Source organism: Hypanus sabinus, chromosome 6 (assembly GCF_030144855.1).
Source record: "Hypanus sabinus isolate sHypSab1 chromosome 6, sHypSab1.hap1, whole genome shotgun sequence".
Lineage (NCBI taxonomy): Eukaryota > Metazoa > Chordata > Chondrichthyes > Myliobatiformes > Dasyatidae > Hypanus > Hypanus sabinus.
This window is the reverse complement of record NC_082711.1, coordinates 55,504,182-55,529,961: the sequence shown is the minus strand read 5'-3', so window position 1 is coordinate 55,529,961 and position 25,780 is coordinate 55,504,182. Positions and strand designations below refer to the sequence as shown.

Below are 25,780 nucleotides of genomic sequence, written 5' to 3'. Positions count from 1 at the left end.
ATTATTCAACCATAGAAAAGGAATTATCATCTCTTATTTTGGCTCTGCAACATTTTGATGTGTATGTTGGTGAAAATTAGAAACCACTCATTGTTTATACTGATCATAACCCATTGGTATTTTTGAGTAAACTGAAAAACAAAAATAGAAGGTTGCTGAATTGGAGTTTAATTTTACAGGAATATGATCTCTTAATAAAGGCCAAGAAAATGTAATTGCTGACTGTCTATACAGATGTTGAATTTATGGAGTGGAATTTTGATATTTGCATACACTCCTGCCATATGCTATATGAACTTGTAGTGTGCTGTATGATAATTGATGTGTATTGTGCATTTTGTAAATTTTATACATTTGTATATTTTGTAAATATTTTGATAGGTCAAAATATTCTTTTGTTGGGTGAGGCGCTACCTATCCCGTGAGTTTCTCGTGAGCATGATGTAATTGTCTTGTGATATTGGTATGATGTAATTGTCATAGTGGGGTGATGTGATGTCATGTGATGGCACCTTCTGACTTGTATAAAAGGGGACACCGCAGTTTGTTGCATAGTTGTTTTGTTGGGGAGTCACAGTCAGTGGTTACGCAATCATAGAAGTAGAGAGAGAGAGAAGAATTGGCAGCTTCGTATAAACCTAAAGAATTGGGTTGGAGTCAACGGCATTCTGTGTGTCTTGAATGTGATTGACCTGCATTGTGACACACACTTTTGGTTAACTCCTGCATGGATTCGGTTGTTGTGTGGTGACCACCTCCGATGAAAGGTCAGTTACATTGAGAAATCTTATTCTTCATGATCCCTTTGGAAAAGGCATTTCTTGGCTGGGTTCTGCATCAGCAGTCTTGTCTTATATTCCAGAATCTCTTCATCGAGGATTTGTGAAGTCTCTCCTCTTACTTACTTTATGAATCACTTGGACTTCTTAAATTATCACTATAAGACCGTGCTTGAGTAAGATCTGTTAAGAATTGTCTCTAAGTTCGACTGTTGGATAATTATAGACAGATAACACTGTTAACTTCCATTTAAGATAGTCATTTGTTTACTTTTCTATGTTTTTGAGTCGAGGTTAATAAATTTTGTTGATTATTTATAAAAGCCCAACTCAATTTTCATATCTATTGCTGTTGGTCCATAACATATGAATGTCCTTCCAACAGAAATGTTCTTTTTTCCAGTATAAGTTCTTTCTTGGATATCTGCAGGCTCTAGTTCAATATCTTTAAAAGGACATTCAAACTCATTTTCTGCAATGATGAAAGAGCTGAGCTGGTGTCCAGTTCTATTTTAATTAATTTACTGTTCACTTCTGGTGTAAGCCATATTAATTGTTTCCTTGAAAAGCAAACACAAGGAAATCTGCAGATGCTGGGAATTCAAGCAACACAGTTAGTCCTGATGAAGGGTCTCGGCCTGAAACGTCGACAGTGCTTCTCCCTATAGATGCTGCCTGGCCTGCTGTGTTCCACCAGCATTTTGTGTGTGTTGCTTAATTGTTTCCTGGTAGTCTTCTCATTGTAAATCTCAAGGCTACTCACTCTTGTTTGACTCTCATCATTATCAGATTTTCCATCAACAGCATGCAGTTTAGTTCTTTCTTTTCTGAAACAGCACCTTGAGTTTTATTTCTTTTTCTCTTACCCATGCCGTCCAACCTGACATTGGATCTAAGTCTTCCTGCATTACATTCATGATATCAGCAAAACTCACTTCAGCTGGTTTGGTCAGAGCAGTTAAACTTCTAAACAAACGGTATGTTTTTGCATTTATTTCACTCAGTAACATTCACTCATTTTTCATTGGCTATTTCAATTGCTTCGAAATGAAAGGCTGACAAATCTCCAAGTCCAGATGGTCTGCATCCTAGTGTACTAAAGGAGGTGGCCCTGGAAATTGCGGATGCATTGGTAATCATTTTCCAATGTTCCTTACATTCAGGATCAGTTCCTGCGGATTGGAGAATGGCTAATGTTATCCCACTTTTTTTTTTAAGAAAGGAGGGAGGGAAAAAACAGAGAACTATCGATCTGTCAGCCTGACATCTTTGGTGGGTAAGATGCTAGAGTCCATTATTAAAGATGAAATAGTGGCATATCTAGATAGCAGTGATAGGATTGGGCCCAGCCAGCATGGATTTGGGGGTGGAGTTTCAAGATGGCGACGTAAGCATCTGCCTTTTAGGCGCTCTTTATTTTTTTAACTATAATCACCCTTTAATTAGACCTTTTCGAACTTAATCATATGAGTTGCTACCTTTGATTGACCCTTTTTTCCTAAAATAATAGTTGATCTAATCTTGTCAAACCTAAAATGGCTACAAGTAAGAAATCGGCTAAGGATCCTTTATCCATCGACGCAATTGTTGGTCTTTTGGACACTAAACTGGATGTTAAATTTGCGGCTATGGAAAGTAAATTGGACAATAAACTGGATGCTAAATTTGCGGCTCTGGAAGGCAGACTAGAAGGTAAATTGGACAGTAAACTGTTAAGTTTGGAAAGGAGGATTACTTCGAAAATATCCGATCTTGAAGGAGTTGTTAAATCGCTTGAAACTAAGTTTCAGTCGCAGGCGTTAGAGGTTCAACAGCATGGAAATAAGATCACGACTCTTGAACAATCAATTTGTGAAAAAGCACGTACAATTGAAGTGTTAGAGAAGAAGATAGAGTCGACTGCTAAAACTTTAGATCAGTACAAGTTTAAAATTACTGATCTTGAAAATCGTTCTCGCAGACAGAATTTGCGCATCATCGGAATTCCCGAAAAAGTTGAGTCCGGTGATTTAACTGAATTTTTCTCTAAATTACTGTGGGAAATTTTCGGTGGTGAAGGTTTGAAAAATGAACCTGTTATTGACCGCGCTCATAGAGTTGCGAGGCTTTCGCCTGTGTCTGATAAACCTCGAGCGGTGATTGTTCGCCTTCATTATCCTCGTGAGAAAGAGCTTCTAATTCGATTAGCTCGTAAAAAAGGTATGATCTCCTACAGAAATTATTCATTTCGAATAGTTGAAGACTATTCGTATGAAGTTATGAAAGCCAGGATCGCTTTTAAACCAGTGATGGCAGAGATTCATTCGTTTGGTTTTAAACAAGCTTTAATGTATCCAGCGAAGCTTAGAATGGTGCTGCCCGACAACAGTCTACACTTTTTTATCACTCCTGAAGAAGCGAAGAAATTTGTTGAAGAATATCGATCCTCTAGTGCAACTTGAACTATGAGTTACATTGAAGATTTTTTTTTTGGAGAGAGGATGTTATTTCATTTTAAGTTTTAACCCTGGAAGTTGGGTTATAACTTCTTATTTTGAACTATGGGTCTGGGTCTTTTTTTTTACTATTATTATTGCTTATAGATGCTGTTTTAATCTTTATAATATCCTTTTTTTATATACGTTTGTATTTTGTAATAATGAATTATTTTTTTCAAAATGTCGTTTCTTCTTCCCATAAGTCTTTACTTTTTATAAGCGTTTATTTGCTTGCCTGTATTTAGAAATGGAACAAAGGTTTTGAATTCTTTTTCTTTAGTTTTTTTTTAAATATGTTGTAGTGTCTATTAAATCTTTTTTTTTTATAAAAATATTCTATTTTGATAACTTTTTTTACTATATTTTCTCATTAGATTGCTGAATTTATATTCATATTTTGTAATATGGCTTTCTCAAAATGTCGTTTCTTCTTCCCATAAGTCTTGGCTTGTGAAACGTCATCTTTGTATCTGAATATGGAATTTCTTTTTTAAAGGTGTATCACATTTTTAAACTTTAATGTGCATTTTTTTTTATTAATGATCTTTCTGGTTTTACTATTTTAGTTTTTTTTTGATTTGTCTGATATGGGTGTGTATGTGTATGTGTATGTATATATATATATGTAGGTATATATATATATATATTTTTTTTTTTTGCAACTCTATATTTTAATTGGGGTGTTATATAGTTTTTTCTTAAAAAATTTTCTTATGGAGCTGCCATCTTGAAATGGGGGTAATATTAGTATTAGTTTATGCGCCTGCCGCTTGGCTTTCTTTCAAAGGGTGGGGGGAGGGGGGAGGGATCTTTTTTCATGCTTTTGCTTTTTATTTTTTTGCTTTTAGTTTATGGGCTGACTTTAAATTGTTAATATTGTTGAGGTGTCAGGATCTCCGGTTGCTCCTGAATCAATTTTCCTTCTTCCTAAATTGTGGGTTATGTGTCTTTTTAACCTTTTATGATACACACAATTAATATTGGTATGATGGATAAATCTATTAACTTTATCTCGTGGAATACTAATGGTTTAAATCATCCGATTAAACGTAAAAAAATATTTAAAGTATTCCATAGATTGAACGCTAATATTATTTTTGCACAGGAGACCCACATTAGGAGGGAGGATAATCAACGTTTTTTTAGGTTCTGGAAAGGTCAACAATTTCACTCAAATTGTACCGCTAAAATTAGGGGTGTGTCTATTTTTATAGACGCCTCAATTTCGTTTACACATTATGAAATTATTTCTGATCCACAGGGTAGATTTTTGTTGATAACTGGTTCACTTTTTAATCGGAAAGTTGTTTTAGTTAATATTTATGCTCCAAACTTTGATTGTCCTGAATTTTTTAAACGTTTATTTACTTCTCTTCCTAATTTGAATGAATATATGTTGATTATGGGTGGAGACTTTAATTGTTGTTTGAATCCTTCGATGGATAGATCTAAACCTATTCGAACTCTTCCGAATAGATCAGCTTTACTTATTAATTCTTTTATGGTTGATTCTGGAATTACTGAAATATGGCGGTTTTTGAACCCTAAAGGTAAAGAATTTTCATTTTTTTCACATGTATATCATAGTTATTCTAGAATTGATTACTTTCTTATTGATCATCGTTTATTAACAGATGTTATTGATTGTAAATACGATTCTATTGCTATTTCGGATCATGCGCCTTTGAAGTTATCTATCAAGATTTCGGATTCTTCTATCAATACTAGATCTTGGAGACTTAATGCTACTTTACTTCAAGATCCAGAATTTATTACCTTCATAAAACAACAAATTGACTTATTTTTTTCAACAAACTATAATGAAGAGATTGATAAAGGAATACTTTGGGACTCTTTCAAGGCTTTTATTCGTGGACAAATTATTTCATATTCCGCTGGTAAAAGAAAACAAAGATATTCAGATATAGCTTTATTGGTGGATAAAATTAAAGAAATTGATAAGATTTATTCCGTTACTCCTACCAAAGAACTTTATAAGAAGAGAGTTGAGCTTCAAATGGAACATAGTTTATTATTATCTTCTTCAATTGAGAATCAATTAATTAAGACTAGGGCTCAATTTTATATTCATAGTGATCGAACTGGTAAATTGTTAGCTAATCAATTAAAAGCTATTTCGACTAAGCGACAAATTATTAAAATTCGTAAACAAGACGGTAATTTAACTACTGATTATAAAGAAATCAATAACACTTTTCAAGATTTTTATAAATCTTTATATCAATCAGAATTTGACGGTGACCGGTTTACGATGGATAATTTTTTTAATAATTTGAATATTTCTAAACTGATAGATGAAGATTGTAGCTTGCTTGATGCTCCTATTTCTATGGATGAAATAAGAGAGGCTATCTCATCAATGAATTCAGGGAAAGCTCCTGGTCCTGATGGTTTTATTGTAGAATTTTTTAAAACTTTTTCTTTATTGCTTTCTCCTTGGCTATGTGAAATCTTTAATGATGCGTTTGTTAAGAAGAGATTACCTCAATCGTTTTATGAAGCTACTATCTCTTTAATTCTTAAAAAAGATAAAGATCCTACCTTATGTGCATCTTATCGCCCTATATCATTATTAAATGTAGACTCTAAGATTCTTACAAAAATTTTAGCCATTAGATTAGAAAAGGTATTACCACAGATTATTTCAGAAGATCAAACTGGTTTTATTAGGAATCGATATTCCTTTTTTAATATTAGAAAATTGATTAACATAATTTATACTTCATCACCTACAACCCCAGAATGTGTTATCTCATTAGATGCTGAAAAAGCCTTTGATAGAGTTGAATGGACATATTTATTTAATGCATTGAGAAACTTTAATTTTAGTCCTAATTTTATATCATGGATTAAATTAATATATTATAAACCTGTTGCTTCTGTTCTTACAAATAATTATAGATCCTCTTTTTTTCAATTATCTCGTGGTACGAGACAAGGTTGTCCTTTAAGTCCTTTATTATTTAATATTGCATTAGAACCTTTAGCTATTGCTATTCGTGAGTCTCCTAATATTTTTGGTATTACCCGTAATGAGAAGTTATACAAATTATCGCTTTATGCTGATGATTTGTTGTTATATATTTCTAATCCTAGTAGGTCTATTCCTGCTATTTTATCCTTGTTGGCTCAATTTGGTAGTTTTTCTGGTTATAAGTTAAACTTAGATAAGAGTGAGTTATTCCCTTTAAACGCGCAAACTTTATTGAGTGATAGGATGCCATTTAAAGTTGTTACTGATAACTTTATCTATTTAGGTATAAAAATCACCAAGAAATATAAAGATTTATTTGGACTGAATTTTTTACCTATGCTTCATCAAATTCAGCAACTTACTACTAGATGGTCTCCCTTATTTTTATCATTAGTTGGTCGGATTAATGCTATTAAAATGATGATTTTACCGAAATTTTTATATTTATTCCAAGCTTTACCAATTTTTATTCCTAAATCTTTTTTTGATAATATTGATTCAAAGATTTCCTCATTTGTTTGGCAAAATAAAAATCCTAGGTTAAGCAAAAGGCAATTACAAAAGTCTAAAAAAGATGGTGGTCTAGCTTTACCTAACTTTAGATTTTATTATTGGGCGAATAATATTCATAACCTAATGTACTGGAAACTAGATTTGGATTCATCTGTGTGCCCACAGTGGGTAAATTTGGAATGTAGTGAGGTTAAGGGATATTCTATATTTTCCGTTCTTGGTTCTTTTCTTCCTATTGATTTAGCCAAATTCAATAAACAGATATCTAACCCTGTTGTTAAACATACACTACGAATTTGGTTTCAATTTCGCAAATTCTTTAATCTGAAAAACTTTGCTTTGGACAGCCCTATTTTATGTAATTTTTTTTTTAAACCTTCATTGACAGATCAAGCTTTTAGTATATGGAAAAGGAAAGGTATAAAATGTTTTCGTGATCTTTTTTTTGAAGGTACTTTGATGTCTTTTGATCAACTATCCAACAAATTTGAATTACCTAAATCTAATTTTTTTAGATACTTACAAATTAGAAATTTCTTACATAAAATTCTTCCATCTTTTCCTAATTCAACTCCATCGGATTTTTCAGATTTGATTTTTACTTTTAATCCTTGTCAGAAGGGATTAGTAGCTTTTATTTATAACATGATTATGAAGATACAGCCAGAAATATCGGATAGAATTAGACAAGAATGGGAAAAAGAACTTCGATGTAATATATCAACAGATAAATGGGAAAAAATTTTACAAATGGTTAATTCCTCCTCTATTTGTGCTAAACATGCTTTAATACAATTTAAAATTGTACATAGAGCTTATATGTCTAAAGATAAACTTGCCCGATCTTATTCGCATATCAATCCTCAATGTGACAGATGTCACTTAGAAGTGGCTTCATTGACTCACATGTTTTGGACATGTCCCACTTTACATAACTATTGGAAGGACATTTTTGATGTCATTTCCTCAGTATGGAATATCGATTTACAACCCCATTTTATTACTGCAATTTTCGGTATACCAAATGAAGATGGCAATCAACTTTCCCCTTCAATCAGACGAATGATTGCCTTTGTAACATTAATTGCCAGAAGGTCTATATTACAAAACTGGAAAGAAGTAAATCCTCCTACTACATTTCAGTGGTTCTCCCAAACTATTTCTTATTTGAGTTTGGAAAAAATCAGAAGCACTATCTTTGATTCTTCAATTAAATTTGAAGAAACCTGGGGACCATTTATTCGACACTTTCATATGAATTAATTTGGCTTATTTCAGATCCTTTTCTCTACTTATACTTGTTCAGGTATGGAGTTCTGGAGTTCTTTTCTTGACACCTTTATATATTTATAAAGTGTTATTATTGCCCATGTTAGTGTTAGTTTAGTATTTTTTTTCATTATATATTTTTTCTCATATATAATTTCAATTTTTTTTTTCTTTTTTCGACGATTATTTTTGTTTTTCATATATATTTACATAGACTTGATTGATTTATGCACCTTTTGTTGATGGATGTTTTAATAGGATATTATTATCCTATTACTAATGTAATCTCAAGTTTATTGAATCTGTAATCTATTCATTATTTTGTGTTGTTTTTTTTTATATATGAAATTTAATAAAAAGATTGAAAAAGAAAAGAAAAAGCATGGATTTACCAAGGGTAAATCATGCTTGACTAATCTGTTGGAATTTTTTGAGGATGTAACCAGGAAGTTAGACAGGGGAGATCCAGTAGATGTAGTGTACCTCGATTTTCAGAAGGCGTTTAATAAGGTCCCACATAGGAGATTGGTGGGTAAAATCAGAGCTCCTGGCATTGGGGGGAAGATATTGACATGGATAGAAAACTGGTTGGCAGATGGAAAGCAAAGGGTAGCGGTAAATGGGTGTTTCTCGTTATGGCAGGTGGTGACTAGTGGGGTGCCACAGGGCTCGGTATTGGGGCCACAGCTGTTTACCATTTACGTCAACGATTTAGATGAAGGCATTGAGAATAACATCAGCAAGTTTGCTGATGATACTAAGCTGGGTGGCGGTGTGACATGTGATGAGGATGTTAGGAGAATTCAGGGTGACTTGGATAGGCTGAGTGAGTGGGCAGATACTTGGCAGATGACGTTTAATGTGAATAAGTGTGAGGTTATCCGCTTTGGGAGTAAGAACAGGAAGGCAGATTATTATCTGAAAGGTGTAGAGTTAGGTAAGGGAGAAATACAAAGAGATCTTGGAGTCCTTGTTCATCAGACACTGAAGGTGAATGAGCAAGTGCAGCAGGCAGTGAAGAAGGCTAATGGAATGCTGGCCTTTATTACAAAGGGAATTGAGTACAAGAGCAAGGAAATCCTCTTGCATTTGTACAGAGCCCTGGTGAGACCACACCTGGAGTATTGTGTACAGTTTTGGTCTCCAGGGTTAAGGAAGGACATCCTGGCTGTAGAGGAAGTGCAGCGTAGATTCACGAGGTTAATTCCTGGGATGTCTGGACTGTCTTATGCAGAGAGGTTAAAGTGACTGGGCTTGTACACGCTGGAATTAAGGAGATTGAGAGGGGATCTGATTGAAACATATAAAATTATTAAGGGATTGGACAAGATAGAGGCAGGAAATATGTTCCAGATGCTGGGAGAATCCAGTACCAGAGGGCATGGTTTGAGGATAAGGGGTAGGTGATTTAGGACAGAGTTAAGGAAAAACTTCTTCTCCCAGAGAGTTGTGGCAGTCTGGAATGCACTGCCTCGGAAGGTAGTGGAGGCCAATTCTCTGGATGCTTTCAAGAAGGAGCTAGATGGGTATCTTCTGGATAGGGGAATCAAGGGATATGGGGACAAGGCAGGAACTGGGTATTGATTGTAGATGATCAGCCATGATCTCAAAATGGCGTTGCAGGCTTGAAGGGCCAAATGGTCTACTTCTACACCTATTGTCTATTGAAATACTGCTTTATACGTTCAGTATATAACACCAGTTGCCTTTTGCCTTTATCTGTTCATGTAGCCAGCAATTTCTGCTTTTCAAAAAAATTAGTTATTATTCACTGTTTTGAACCTATGAATTTCATCTATTTTCTGCCTTATTTTTAACTCAGTCATCTTTCTACCTTTCTGAAGATTAAAAAAATTGCTGTGCTTTTTTTGAAACTCAAACTAAGCCCATTCAAGGAATGGGAGCACAAGATGAAGCGATGGTTTCACTTATGTCCCAATCAGTGAATGGGATTCATTCCAAAGGATGAATAAATATAAGGCAGGGTTAGGTGCACTGAGCTGCAGCTTCTCACAGAATGGGTTAAGGAACTGGAGCTGCACTTCACTGATAATCAGGTCATACAGGAGACTAAGGAAGTAATAGATGGCAGCATAAGGGTTGAAGGAGTCAGGTAACTGGGTTACTGTCAGGAGAAGGAAGGGAAATGGACAGCCAGTGCAGTGTACTCCTGTAACCATTCCCTTTAATTCTGTTGAGAGGGTCGACCTACTGGGGGGGGGGAGGTGGTATTCGCCATTTTGCAGTGCATGGAGTAGTTGCATTCTTAGTGGCTCCCTTTTTTTTTATATACTTTATATCCCACTGACAGATTCTTTTTAGCTTTGATGATTTATTACTACTACTGAAGGATTTATTACGTTTACTGAAGGATTTATGATCTAATTACAATAGCTGACAAAAGTCGTTTTGGTATTGAACTGAGAAGCAGCAAGACTTTTCCCAAAATGGAACAAACGGAACAAACTAAGAAAGTGGAGGAACCTGTTACTTTAGCAGAAATATTTTCTTCAATACAAGACATGAAATCGGAATTCGGGTCACTTAATACCACGATTGATAAGCCGACCGGCCCAGACAAAAGCTATCTCTATGGTTCAAGATTCTCTGAAAAACCTGGACTATCAACTTCAAACACCTCAGCAGACTACAACCCAAATTGAGAATGAGCATGATCAATTTAAGCAAACTATTAAAGATCAAGGAATGAAGATACCTTCGATGGAAAAGAAAATCAATGAAATTACCTCGGAACTATCTAAAACGAAGAAAAAAAATGGTTGATTAGATAGTACAGGGTGTCAGAAGAATTTGCGCATTCTGGGACTGCCTGAAAATACTGAAGCTGGCGATCTGTTAAGATTTTTCTCAGATATGTTGTACTCACTTTTTAGTGAGACCCTGGAAGCTAGCCCTTTAGTTGACAGAGTCCATAGAATTCCATTTTCTCGGCGTTCATCTGAATTACATCCTCGACCAATTGTGCTTTCTCTGCATTATTATACAAGCAAGGAAGCCATACCTCGAGAAGCCAGAAAAAAACAAAAGTTAATCTTTAAATCAACAGGAATTCGTATAGTAGAAGATTATCCTTCTGAAATCTTTGCCGAAAGAAGGAAATACCAAGAAGTCATGAGTGAAATGTATAAGTTAGATTTATACCCATCCCTTCGCAACCCAGCAAGTCTGATAATCTATCCTGAAAAGTCTCAGTCATTGAGAATCTATTCTCCCCAGGAGGGATGGGAGTGCATTAAAAATCGTAAAGTCAGGCCTACTGAATAAAATCTTAAAGTTAACCCGATTACTCGATAGGTAATTCTGAAGTATTTTGTTGTATGAGATGTTTATGGATCTTCTGAGTTAAGTTTATTCTATACCGTTTTTTAGTCTCTGGTACGGGACATGGCTGACTAATTTTTTTAAACCTATTAATATTTAGTATATGCATGTCTGTTTTGTGGGGAACTTTTATAGTATATTCTAATGTTCCATACAGGACCTGTCATGTATTAATCTTTTTATTTCTTTTATTTGTTTCAATACTAACATAGTTTTAGATTTGTTATATATATATATATATATACTCATTTATTTTTTCGAGAGAAAGAACTCTGTAATATTATTTGCTCAGATTTATTCTTTTTTGAATATGTGATTACGATGCTTCAGTTGATTTTAAGATGGCAGTTGCCGATTATGTTTTTATTACTGTTAGACATAACATGAAGTACTTGAACTTTGTGCTTTTTATTATGGCTATTTTACATGGGATTTTTGCTTTAACTTAATATACGTAGCTGCAAAATGGACAATATGGTCAAGGGTTATTAGTTTAGCATGTGGACAGCCTATGGTCGCTGGATTTCTTATCTTTCGGGAAGGAGAGGGGTCTATTAGAGTAGGTTTTTTTCTTGATTGGGCAGTTCTTTTGATGGATTTTTTTCTTGTAAATACATCACTCCTTCTGGTTGTACCGGCGCCTTTTGGTTTAATCTGTGCTTGCGTAACATTTTTTAATATAATATTAAATTCAATTCTAAACATTGATGTTAATAAAATTAATATAATATCTTGGAATTGGAATGGTGTCAATCACCCCATTAAGCATAAAATTTTTCAGAAATAAAAGCACAACACAGATATTATTTTTGTGCAAGAAAATCATACACGGAAACAGGATGAGGACAGATTTTTCCAATTTTGGAAAGGACCTTTGTACCATTCGCTGTCAGATAGTAAGATAAGAGGCGTTTGTATATTTCTTAGCCCCAATTGTTACTGGTTTATTATGTGAGCAAAAGGTAGCTCCGGTGTGTGTATGCGCACCTAATGTAGCTAATTCTGATTTTTTTAAGAAACTTTTTTCTGAGCTACTGAATTTGAATGAATATAAGTTGATCATGGTTGGTGACTTCAATTGTTGTTTAAATCCAGTGATTGACAGGTCATCAACCAATCCATTGCTTCCTAATAAAGCAGCGGTCTGTATTAATTCTTTTTTTATTAGAATATGGCCTGCTCGATATCTGGAGATATAAGCACCCCAATGATAAAGATTTCTCTTTTTTCTCACACGTTCATCATAAGTATTCTCGAATTGCTTTTTTTTTTAGATACACGTTTGTTATATTCCATTGTTGAGTGTGTATATGACATCATTGAACTCTCAGATCACATGCCTTTAAAGTTTTCGGATAGCTTTTTGAAAATGTTACCATGGAGACTGAAACCCGTACTGTTACATGATCCAGCTTTTGTTAGGTTTATTAATGAGCAAATTTCTATATTTTTTGAATTTAATACAACTGAAGGAATGCCAAACCTGGTTATATGGGACACGTTGAAATTGTTTCTTAGGGGACAGATAATCTCATATTCAGCAGCCTTGAGAAAGAAAACTAAAGTGGAACTGTCAGTGCTTATTAATAAAATTAAAGAGATAGATAAAGCTTATTCTGTTAAACCAACTGAAGATCTTTATAAAGAAAGGGTCGGACTTCAATCCCAGTATGATCTGCTTCTGACCTTTCCCATTGAATAGCAAATTTTTAAATCTAAAAGTTTATTTTATATACATGGGGAAAAATCTGTGGGTCAGTTAAAAGCTGAGATAGTCAGAAGACAGATTTTTAAAATTCGTAGACCAGATATAACAGAAACTTTAGATTGTTATGAAATTAATAAGATATTTATGGATTTTTATTCTAATCTTTATAAATCTGAATTCTCTGATAGCACTGTTATTATGAGTAGATTTTTGCAAAGATTAAACACTCCTCAAATTTCGATTAAAGATGTTGATATGTTAGATGCACCTATTAAACAAGAGGAGATAGCCAAGGCTATATCCTCTATACAATTAAGGAAAGCTCTGGGACCTGATGGTTATACGGTAGAATTTTACAAGACTTTTCATGAAATGCTTATACATCATCTTCATCAAACATTTACCAATTCTATATCCTCTGGGAGCCTCCCAAAAACTTTTTATGATGTATTAATTTCATTGATTCTTTTAAAAGGAAAAGACCCACTGGAATGTGTATCCTATAGACCTATTTCTTCATTGAATGTAGATTTTAAAATTTTCTCCAAGATTCTAGCTAATAGACTTGAGAATATATTGCCTAATGTTATCGCAAATGATCAAACAGGATTTATTGAAAATAGGTACTCACAATTTAATATTTGAAGATTGTTAAATATCATTTATTCCCCCTCAGTCAAAGAATCTGAATGCATTGTATCTCTGGATGCAGAGAAAGCATTTGATAGGGTGGAGTGGCCTTATTTATTTCAGGTTTTAAAGAGGTTTAATTTTGGCCCAGGATTTATGTCCTGGATTAATTTAAATTAAATTAATTAATTTAATTTAATTAAATTACCATACCCCGGTGGCTGCGGTTATAACTAATAATCAAAAGTCTCCTTATATTAGATTATACAGAGGAACCCACCAGGGATGTCCTCTTAGTCCTTTATTATTTAATTTGGTTTTAGAACCATTTGCTATCGCTCTTAAGGATTCTAATTCTGTGCAGGGTATTAAGGGAGGAGATAAATTACATAAGGCTTTGTTATATGCGGATGATTTATTAGTTTACATTTCAAACCCTTGGAAATCTATTCCTTTTATGCTATCTATGTTTACGGAATTTAGTATTTTCTCTGGATATAAACTTAATTTACATAAAAGTGAATTATTTCCTATTAATAATTATTCTGATTATTATGATCAAATACCTTTTTAAAATTGCTAAAAACTACTTCACTTATCTCAGTATCAAAATTACTAAAAATTTTAAGGACCTATATAAGTATAATTTCTCCCCTCTAATTGAATATACTCAACAAGCGCTTTCTAAACGGTCGCCTATGTCAATGTCATTGATAGGTCGAATTAATGCTATAAAAATGGTTATTTTACCAAAATTTTTATATATATTTCAGGCAGTTCCCTCTTTTGATCCAAAAACATTTTTTGATAAAACAGATTCTATGATTTTGTCTTATGTTTGGAATAACAAAAGCTCTAGAGTGAATAAACTTTTATTGCAAAAATCAAAAAAAGATGGGGGACTGGTTCTACCAAACTTTAGATTTTATTATTGGGCAATTAATATTCATTATATTACTTCTTGGATTTATGATATAGATAACCAGGATCGTTCTCCATGGTTACGTTTGGAGGAAAATTTGGTAATGGGGTTTTCTTTAGCTTCTTTATTAGGAGCTCCCCTTCCTTTTTCATTCTTCAGAATGGGTAAACAAGCTCTCAACCCTATCATTAAACATACTTTAAAAATCTGGTTTCAGTTTCATAGATTTTTTGAATTAAACAACTTCTTACTCTGTAGTAATATTTATTCTGTTTTTTTTAAACCATCAACTCTGGATAAGGCTTTTTTAATATGGAAAACTAAGGAAATAAAAACTTTTTTAGATTTGTTCTTACAGGATTGTTTAATGTCTTTTTCACAGTTAATGGATAAATATGATATCACTAACACTTTTTTTTAGATACTTACAGGTTATGAATTTTTTATGTGATTTTTTACCAAATTATCCCTTGGCTTATCCTTCAAATTTGGCTTATGCTATTTTTCAGCTTAAATCATTTTAAAAATGATTAATAGTTATCATTTATCAACTGTTAATGAATGCTCGCATGTCGCCTAATGATAAGGTTCAATGCACTTGGGAAATAGAACTTCAACATTCACTTTCAGATGATCAATGGAGTAAAATTATTATATAGTTAATCATCTATCTGTGCACGCCATTCCTTAATTCGGTTTAAGATAGTACATAGGGCCCATATGTCTAAAGATAAACTGGCACATATATTTCCTAATATAAGCCCTATTTGTGACAGATTTAACATATAGGTGGCTACTCTGACTCATATGTTTTGGTCCTGTGGAAACTTAAATAATTTTTGGAGAGATGTGTTTAGAATACTATCTAAAATTATAGATGTGGATGTTCAACCCAATTCACTTAGGGCAATTTTTAGGATCTTTCCAGAGGAAGTAGGTAGCGTATCTGCTTCTGCTCAACATGTGATAGCCTTTTCAACTTTACTGGCTAGGAGAGCTATTTTGCTACACTGGAAAGAATCTAATCTGCCTACTGCTTTCTATTGGCTCTCCTCCATTATGTCACGTCTAAGCTTGGAGAAAATTAGAAGCCAGACATTTGATACATCCTTTAATTTTGAACAAGTCTGGTGACCCTTTGTTCAATATTTTCATATAATTTAATTTATTTTTTATTTATTTACTTTTCTTTATTCTCTTTAGGGAAAATCCTTATCCGTGAAGGTCCAGAGGTGACTGGAAGGATGTATTATTCTCTTTCTTTTTTCTTCTAATTTTATCCTCAAATGGACAGCCCAATCATTCTTTTTTTTGTTCCAATGTAGTTCAGTGGATTTTTTTTCCCTTTATGTAAATAAAGTTTTCCAATTTTTTTTATGATTTGTTAAGTGGAGTTTTTTTTATTATACTTTATATATAACAGCATAACCTTATACCTATTTGATTTTGACAATATGTGCTTTTCTTTATGGCTGTTTATATGTCTTTTGTGTTATCTGTTTGCTAATTTCTCCTCTGATTTGTACATTTTTTAAAAACTGGAAATCAATAAAAAGATTGGAAAATGAAATGACCTAGTGGGGGGGGGGCAGGGGTGGCAGGGTAAGAACCACAGTGACCAGGTCTCTGAAACTGAGTCTGGTGCTGTGGCTCAGAAGAAAAGAGAGGTGAAGAGGACTGTAGTAGTGATAGAAGATTCCATAGTTAGAGGAACAGAGATGAGATTCTGTGGATGTGAAAGAGCTACCCGGATAGAATGTGGCTCCCAGATGCTAGGGTTAGGGATGTCTCATATCGGGTCCATGGCATTCTAAAGCAGGAGGGTGAACAGCCAGAAGTCTTGGTACATATTAGCATCAATGACTTACTGTAGGTGGAAAAGGTGAGGTGGTCCTGAAGAAATATTTTAGGGAGCTAGGTAGAAAGCTGAACAGCAAGACTTCCAGGGTTATAATCTCTGGATTGCAGCTTGTTCCCCATGCCAATGAAGGAAAAATAGGATGATTTGGCAGATGGATACGTGTCTGAGGAACTAGTGCAGAGGGCAGGGGTTCAGATTTTATTAGGATCTCTTCTGGGGAAGGTACATCCTGAACAAAAGGGAGGGGTCACTCCGGAGCCTGAGAAGGACCAATATCCCTGTGAGCGGGTTTGATAGTCCTGTTCAGGGGCGTTAAACAAATTTGGCAGGGGATAGGAACTGGAGTGGAAGGACTGAGAAGCGAGTAGTTTGTTTACAAACAGACGTAGTGTATAATGAGACTGCTAGCAAGGAGAGGCTGATGATAGGCAAAATAGTAGTCAATGGGATGAGTTCCAATTAAAAGGTGTACATAATCAAAAAGAGCAATAAATATCAAACTGAAATGTTATACTGTATTTGAAAGTATACAGTATATGGAATAACGTAGATTAACAAGTAGCTCCATTACAGATTGACATCATTACTTCCAAGAATACATTTTGTATTGAAAGGACAGGCAGGTAGACAGAGGCGGGGAGGTGGTGGAATGGCTCTACTGGTAAGAAATGAAATCAAATCCTTCAGAAAGAGATTATATAGGATCAGAAGAGAATGAATTGTTCCAGGTACAGCTAAGAAACTGCAAGGTTAAAAAAAGTCTGATGGGGTTTGTATATAAACCTCCGAACAGTAACTAACATTAACAATTACAAAAGAGATAGAAAATGCATGTCAAAAGGGCAAGGTTAAGATAGATATGGTGGATTGCAATATTGCAGATAGATTGGGAAAATCAGGTTGGTGCTGCATCGCAAGGAGGGAATGTGTAGAATGCCAATGAGATAGCTATTTAGAGCAGCTTGTGGTTGAGCTCACTTGTTGTTGTGAACTGGAATTGATTAGAGAGGTTAAAATTATGGAACCCTCAGAGAACAGTGATCACAACATGGAGGCATTCATCCTGCAAATTAAAAAGGAGAATCTAAAGTCAGGTGGATCAGTGTTACAGTGGTTTAAGTGGATTTACAAAGGTATGAGAGGATTGAAAGACATTGATGGCTCAGGGTCTGATGGAAATGATGAGTATTTCATGGCTCTGGGCCTGTACTCAGTGGAATTTAGAAGAATGAGAGAGGATCTCTTTGAATCTTATCGAATGCTGAATTTCCTTGAAAGAGTTGATTAGGAGAGGATATTTTCTATGGTGCAGGACCGTAATACCAGAGGACTTTGTTCATAATAGAGGTATGTCCTTTCAGAATGGAGATGAGGAGAAATTTCTTTAGCCAGATCGTGGTAAATGGGTGGAATTAATTGCCACATGTGGCTGTGTAGGCCAAGTCATTGAGTACTTAAGGCAGAGATTGATAGATCCTTTTGATTAGACAGGGCATGAAAGGATTCAGGGACAAGGCAGGATATTGGGGCTGGGAGAGAAATGATCAGCCATGATGAATTGGAGTAACAGACCCAATGGGCCAAATGGCCTAATTCTGCTCCAATATCTTGTAGTCAGATATTGCTGTCCTCTTTCCAAACAGAAAAGGGGTGTACTATTTTTTTTTAACTCAGGCATCTTGCTGCCCAGGTAGGTAGTCGTCTCAGGTTCCATAGACAATACTCTTCTTGGCACCCAATACATCTGCCTTTGTACATTCCAATCCTCAATTAGGAAAATCCTAAATCATTCTGTCTCTTTCAGTAATGAAGATCTAACCAGTTTCCCACGACCGGCATTCTTAAGTATCTGGATGAACATGCTCTTATCCTGAACAAATTCTCTTAAAAAATTAATCAATTTCTCAGACCTGCTCCCACTCCTCCTTCCAAACAGAACTGAGATAGAGTTCCCTTAGTCATCATGTTTCACTCGCCTATCCTACAATGTAACATATCATCGTTTGTCATTTCTGCTTATTGCAATGGGATTCTACCACGATCTATATTTTCCCCTTCCTACCGCTTTCTGCCTTTTGCAGGGACATTCCCTCTTGTGTTCCCTTGCAAACTCATCCCTCTCCACTCAATCCACCCTGACTCCTGGAAATTTTGCCTGTAATCACATGAGGTGAAACACTTGCTCTTGCACTGTTATCGTGATCCAAAGACCCAAACAGATCTTTCAGGTGAGATAAAGTTTGATGGTCTCCTCCGCTAATATCATCTGCATTCAGTGCCTCCAATGTAGCCTTCTCTACATTGGCAATATCAAACACAGAATTGGACACTTATTTACAGAGCACCTACTCTCCCTCCACCATGGCCATCCCACCTGCCCAACTTCTTGTCATTTCAACTTTGCTCCCATTTCCACCTGTCTGTTCTCAGCCTTCTCCATTGTCAGAGTGAGATCCAACAAACTAGAGCAACACCTCATGTTCTGTCTGGTTTGTCTACAACTCGACGGAATGAGCAATGAGTTTTCCAATTTTGAGTAACACTTATCTTCTGTATTCCCTCTTTGTCCCTTTCCCATATCCACCCTCTCCAGACATCCAAACTCTGATGCAGATCTTGATTTGAAGCATCACTATCCCTCATCTCCCCCCCCCCCCCCGCCGCTACAGAAGGTGTTCGACTCTGTAATTTCTTCCAGCAATTTGTTTTATCTTACTCTGGCTTCCAGCACTGAGGACTCTTGTGTCTCCATCTGGTTTAACCACCTATTTCCTTATTTATGAGTACATAGAAACACAACTAATCCAGAGATGATAATAATGGGCATTTCACACTTTGATCTATAGCCTAACCGTTTAAATACTTATTGTAGGACCTCATCATTTTATTTTAAAACCTATGTCTTGAGGTCCAATCTGAATTCTAACCTCTGGATATTTACCCCTTTTTAGAATTCCTGCTGCAGCTCTGACTCATCCTGACCTAGCACCAGATAAGGAATGCACTATTAAAGAGGTACAAGAGACTGCAGGTGCCAGAAACTGAAGCAATGTGCAAAGCACTGGAGAAATTCAGCAGGTTGAGCAGCAGCTATAGAGGAAAATCAACAATCAGCATCTTAGGTTGTGACCTTTCATCTGGACTGGAAAGAAAGAGGGGAGATGTATATAAAAAGAAGTGAATGTAAGTAAGAGCTGGTAGGTGATAGGCCGATTGTGTGGAGAGGAAGACAGACAGATGCCAGGAACACTGAGCTGTTCCTCTTAATTTGTTCACAATGGCACTTGGAATCTTCTCTCCTTCTGTGGAGTGCAGATTTCAACATCTGCAATCTCTTGTGTCTCTAAGGTATAAATATTCATCTGTTATTTTTCCTAGCACTTGTACTTTAAAATCCATCGCAAATTCTCTTCCACTTTTTTGTCCACTCATCGGCTCCAACTCAGCCAACTGATTTTAATTGACTTCAAGTGAAAAGATCACAATTACAAAGAGGGGTTCTCACTTTAGGTATCTTGTTCTTATACTTCAGTCCAGCACAAAGCATTGGAAGACTTTGGAATACATGGTTCAGGAAGTAACAAGAGAATGTATGCATCCACGAAACAGCAGATATATTTAAAAAGGGAAGGTGTCTATTTGTGCTATATAGGTGCAAGTAGGTGCTCTTGGTGTTAGATGAATACATAGCATTTTAGATATTAATCTATAAATTTTCTGCATCAGGCAATGAACAGGGTAAAGGAGGACTGACAAAATTAATGGCAAAGAATGTGACAATTTGTTTTTTTTGTTTGCCTTTCCAGTGGTTAATTAAAGTCAACTAGCTGTTTTACACGGAATTATAAACATGTCAAAGCACAGTCTGGAATGATCAAAATGCTTATTTAAGTGATATTAGTTAAAAAGATAAAATAGGAATCTATAAAAGAAATGGTCAATGGGCAAATAACATTTTTGAATTTTAACACAAATGTAATAGCAATGCTATATTTATTTGTAGAGCACAGAGGTAAAAACAGATTTGCACAGTGCTAAAGCATACTTGTGGTACACAAGCCCCCTTAACCACTGGGCAATTTTATTAATCCCATTACTGTTTTTCTGGCTAATTACTAAAACCATTTAGAAAATTGTGACTATCTTACGAGGGGAGATGTTCTGAATTGCAAACATAAAAGCTCCAAATTTCTTGAGAGGATCTGGAGTTTTGCAAGAAACCTAGATTAGACACAGCAGGTTTAGCTGTTCACAGGAAAGTGCAGCTTTGGGAAAAATAACAGGTGAGCTGTTTGGTCATTTCCATTGTTTTTGCAATAATTGAGTTCATTTAATTGGCAGCAATTCAGAGCATGAAGTAACTTGATTGCCAGAAGGCCCAGGGATAGAACAGGCTTTCAACACATGCCTCAGATTGGGATTTAGCTTTTCAGTAGATTAACTCCAGCACTTTGATGTGCAGTGGAGGACCAAGCAACCACTATAGTTGAATGTGGGTAAAGTAACAGGTGTTTTTTTACTCAGTGAGGCAGGCTGAAAGGAAACCTTCCATGGAGCAGATGTGTCTTCGTCACTAATTGTTTCAATTTTCTGAGTGCACATTACACATTAAAATTGTACAAGGCATTGGTAAGGCCGAATCTGGAGCATTGTGTACAGTTCTGGTCATCAAATTACTGGATAGATGTCAACAAAGTAGAGAGAGTACAGAGAAAACTTACTAGAATATTACCTGGGTTTCAGCACCTAAGTTACAGGGATAGGTTGCACAAGTTAGGTCTTTATTCTTTGGAGCATAGAAATTTGAGGGGGGACTTGATAGAGGTATTTAGAATTATGATGGGAATAGATAGTGTTGATGTGGATAGGCTTTTTCCATTGAGAGTAGGGGAGATTTAAACAAGAGGACGTGAGTTGCGAGTTGGGGGCAAAAGATTAAGGGTAACACGAGGGGGAATTTCTGTACTCAGAGTGGTAGCTGTGTCGAATGAGCTTCCAGTAGAAGTGGTAGAGGCAGGTTCGGTATTGTCATTTAAAATAAAATTGGATAGGTATGTGGACAGGAAAGCAATGGAGGGTTATGGACTGAGTGCGAGTCAGTGGGACTAGGTGAGAGTAAGCGTTCAGCACGGACTAGAAGGGCCAAGATGGCCTGTTTCTGTGCTATAATTTTTATATAGTTATATGGTTACACACAGAGCCTCTCATGGTTTCAGAACACAATCTACACTGTCACAGTAACTCACCAATGCCTAGAATTTCTGAGGAGGCTAAAAAGAGTTGTACTCAGCACTTCAATACTCATGTCACTCTACAAATATGCAGAACATTATAACATCACTGCTTGGTAAAGTATCTGCACTGTGGCAGACAGGGAGACTCTACAACAGGCAGTCAAAACTGTCCAACACATCACCACACCTGCCATCAAGTACATATATATAGAAAGGCAACAGAAAAAGGCCAGAAACATCATGGAAGATACCACCCACCCCGCTCATCAACTGTTTGTCTCACTCCCATTAGGGAGGAGGCTATATAGCATTCACACCAGGACCACCAGACTCAAATGCAGTCACTTCCTCCAAACAGTAAGGCTGATCAGCATCTCCATCCACTAACACCACCAATACCTTATTATTTCACCTTAGTCAACTTATGTACAGCCCAAATTCACTTTATGGACATACAATCAAACTACGTATGTAAGCTATCCTATATATTGATATTTATTGTGTGTGTGTATTTATTAATGATTTGTTCTTTATCTTTTGTGTTTTGTTTTTCAGATTGGGAGTAACAACTGTTTCACTCTCCTTACACTTGTGTACAGGAAATAATATTAAAGTATTTTGAATCTGGAACTTTTACCAGAACACAAGGGAGTCTGTAGATGCTGGAAATCCAGAGTAATACACACAAACACTGAAAAGTTTCAGCCTGAACCATTGACTCTATTCCCTTCCATAGATGCTGTCTGATCTGCTGAGTTCCTCCACCATTTTGTGTGTGTTACTCCATTTATCCAAGTCTACAGTTTCCTCTGTTACAGCAGTTGCGACACTTTAAAACTATCTGCTGAAAAGTGAAGTGGGATGTCCTGAAAGAAAATAGGACAGAATCATATTAGGCTGGTTATAGATAAACTTTGTCCACAGATCACAGTGAGGGTCAGAGGAATGCAGTATTGATGCTATATATTGTACAAGACCATGTCCACAGATCGTTGATGATAGTTGAATGTTGATGATATATTGGATAATTTGTTGAAAGACAATGAAGAGATTATGTTTGAACTGCATAGAATATTAGTTAGGCCATAGCTGGAATTTTGTGTAGTATTCCAGCCACTCAGAATGCAGAGGTCAGACAAATAATAAATGAACATATTTTTGATCATCAGTTTTTAAGAATTACTGTTCTTTACACTTTATTATTAAGCACCAAAATGCTTTTCAAAACTGGATTCTAGCCATGCAAATATCAATAATACAAAATATAATTGATGTTTGTATAAAACTTAAAATTAAACTACATTTATCCAAGAACATTTGACTGTACACTCTGAAGTATAAAATGTGATCTTATCAGAATCTTAAGATCTTTAAAAAAAAATCCATAATGTTCACAGAAGACCCCATGTTTAAGTGTATTGCTGAGATATGTCTTAATAGATTCACTTCTGGTTATCCAATTATAAATCCCTTACCATAGCAACCAAGCCCCAATTACAGGCCTTCTGAAAACTAAAGCACATGGAAACAAGAATAGCAAACAGAAGATGACTTCATGGACCCTCGCGTCTGCTTCTCTATTTAATGAAGCTGTGGTTCATCTATTACTTTCCCCACCTCAAAATTGCCAAACTTCTAAGACATCCAAATTTGTCATAATAAAGTATGCTCAGGGTTCCCATGTATGGAGAGTTCTAAACATTTACAAACTTCTGAGTTAAGAAGTTTCTCATTCCTTCTATTCTAAGTTGCTGAGCCCTTATCTTAGTTCTGGATTCTCCAGTCTGTGGAAACAGATGCTTCACAGTGTACATCCTAATTAAATCAACTTCAAATCTTCAGAAGTCTTGGGTGTGGAGATTAATTTTCCAAAATCAGTAAAATAATTTAATCTTACCATCTGTTTACTCAGTATATGAATCTCCAAACACTATAACTCCCTGTTTAATCTAATGTGGGAGCTGCTTTGACATTTTTGGAGACTTCACTTTAGGGTAAGAATCAGTTTTTATGTAATATTTTACTGACAGAATGTCCACTGTCAAATGTGAGAGGAAATTCAAACAAGGTCAAAGTAATTCATTTTTAATTGTTCGAAGTTAGTGAACACTGATGTGGACATGGATTTATTAAAACAAATTATGACAGGAGGCCATTGGGTTCCTTGGGTTCATCTTAGTTCTCTGAAGTAAATCCGAACAATCCCATTCTCCTTCCTTACTTTCCTGCTGTCCTGGATGCTCTCTCATATGCCAGAAAGATGAAGAGAGAAATTGAGCAGGGAGGCAAGAGAATGAAAGAGGAGTGGTGGAGAGTGATAGGGAGTGAGTGCGGAAAGAAAAAGAGGTTCAAGGGAACTGAGAAGAGAAAGGGATGTGCTTCTAATCCTTTTCATTCCTTTTGTCTCTTACCCTCAATTTTACCTCCATCTCTCACACATTCACCCACTGTCACCTCTTTGTTTTGTTTCTCTTTCACTGTATTTTCTCCTCTTTTCTGTCCGTCTTGGTTTTGCTCATCACATCCACACACCAATCTGGCTCTCTTCCCCTTTCCCATCACCACTTTCATTCATTATTTCCTAACATGGCTATCCCTTCAACCCATCTCATCTCCAATACTTTTAACCCATTCTTTTCTTCTACACTCATCACTCTCTGCCTCTGAATGTATGTCATTCCAACTCACTGAACTTTGTTCCTCTATCGCCACAGCCAACATTCCCTTTCACCAGGTACTCCTGTAGCCACTCTGATAAAGAGACTATGCTACTTCCTACAATTCTGGTCCTTAGTGGTGCAGTTCATATACTGCAGTTGCTGATTTTTCTTCCATCCACTGAGAAAACTGAAAAAAATTAGTGTCAACATTGGAGGATGGAGAATGGGTCAATTCAGGAGACTAAAGTGGGGCTGGACTGAGCCTGATATTAGAAAGAAAGCTCTAGTGACTGGTTTTGATGCCAGGAATGGGTGGGTAAGAACAAGCACTAACATTCGAGTGGACAGGAAGTCGGTCATCCAAGGGAAGCATAGTGTGCTCATTGTGGCCACTACTCAGGTTTGGTCACTAGGTGTTGTCAAACAAGAGATCAAAAATTTTTGGATTTCAAAGGAATAATTACATGTTGGATTACTGCAGAGAAATGGTGATGGGTTATCAAGCATTGAATAACTGAGTTGTGTTTATTTTTCTGTCTACATCACCCACCATTAGGGAAGACTTACTAATGTACATGTCAGTTATAACCCCTTTCAAAAATTAAATCCCAAAAAGTGACTTACACAGAGGATTTTCCACATTGACCAGCTTGCACTTTCACAACCCCTTTCATGTGAAGCAGTAGTAGTTTGTAAAATTCATTAGAAAATGAGTGAACTTTCTTTGGCATTATATTATCATAGTAATGATGGAACAACTGATTTCCACCTACATCTTTGGAGAAGGGCCAGAACCCATACACCCAGACTTCTTCACACATTTCCAATGCTGCACTTAATAGTATGAGACCAGTAGAAAGACACATTTCGCTTATACCTTGATCTTTCCAGAATTGAGTAAGCAATTTCAGGTACGATGGATTTAAAAATATTGCCTGTTGTTTTTCCCCAAAATCTTGCAGTGTGAAGGACACTTTAAATGAGATTCAAGTATCAGATGGATAAGAAAAGGCAGGCAGCAGAATCAAGGCATTTTCATAGATGGATACATAGTTCATAAGTGGCTTTCGCCTTGAATCCAGATGTTGAAATCTGTAAGATAAACTGTATTGTTTATAGGAATACTATCAGTCTGTCAAAGTAACTTTAATAGTCAAGACAACCAAAGGGAATTGCGGAGGCAGTCTGGGGTTAAATAAGTTGGGTGATCGCGATACTGGCCATTAACCAGGTGTTGATAATACCATCCACAGCTTCAGAATGCAATTCCAAATTAGCAAAAATAATTTTGAAATCTATTAATTTGTGTGACACTTTGTTACTGGATGAGTGAATCCGGGGATCTGGAATAATGAATCCAGGATGTTAACTGGGATCCCCACATCAGCCA

At 35.7% G+C, this 25,780-nt stretch overlaps 1 long non-coding RNA gene across 1 annotated transcript; it reads left to right on the top strand.

The window, feature by feature from the left end:
* Window positions 1-578: 578 nt before the first annotated feature.
* On the top strand, window positions 579-22,808 carry LOC132395004 (uncharacterized). The gene is made up of 3 exons (XR_009512480.1): window positions 579-767; window positions 19,448-19,679; window positions 22,286-22,808. It is a non-coding gene; the product is annotated as an uncharacterized LOC132395004 (long non-coding RNA).
* Window positions 22,809-25,780: the final 2,972 nt, after the last annotated feature.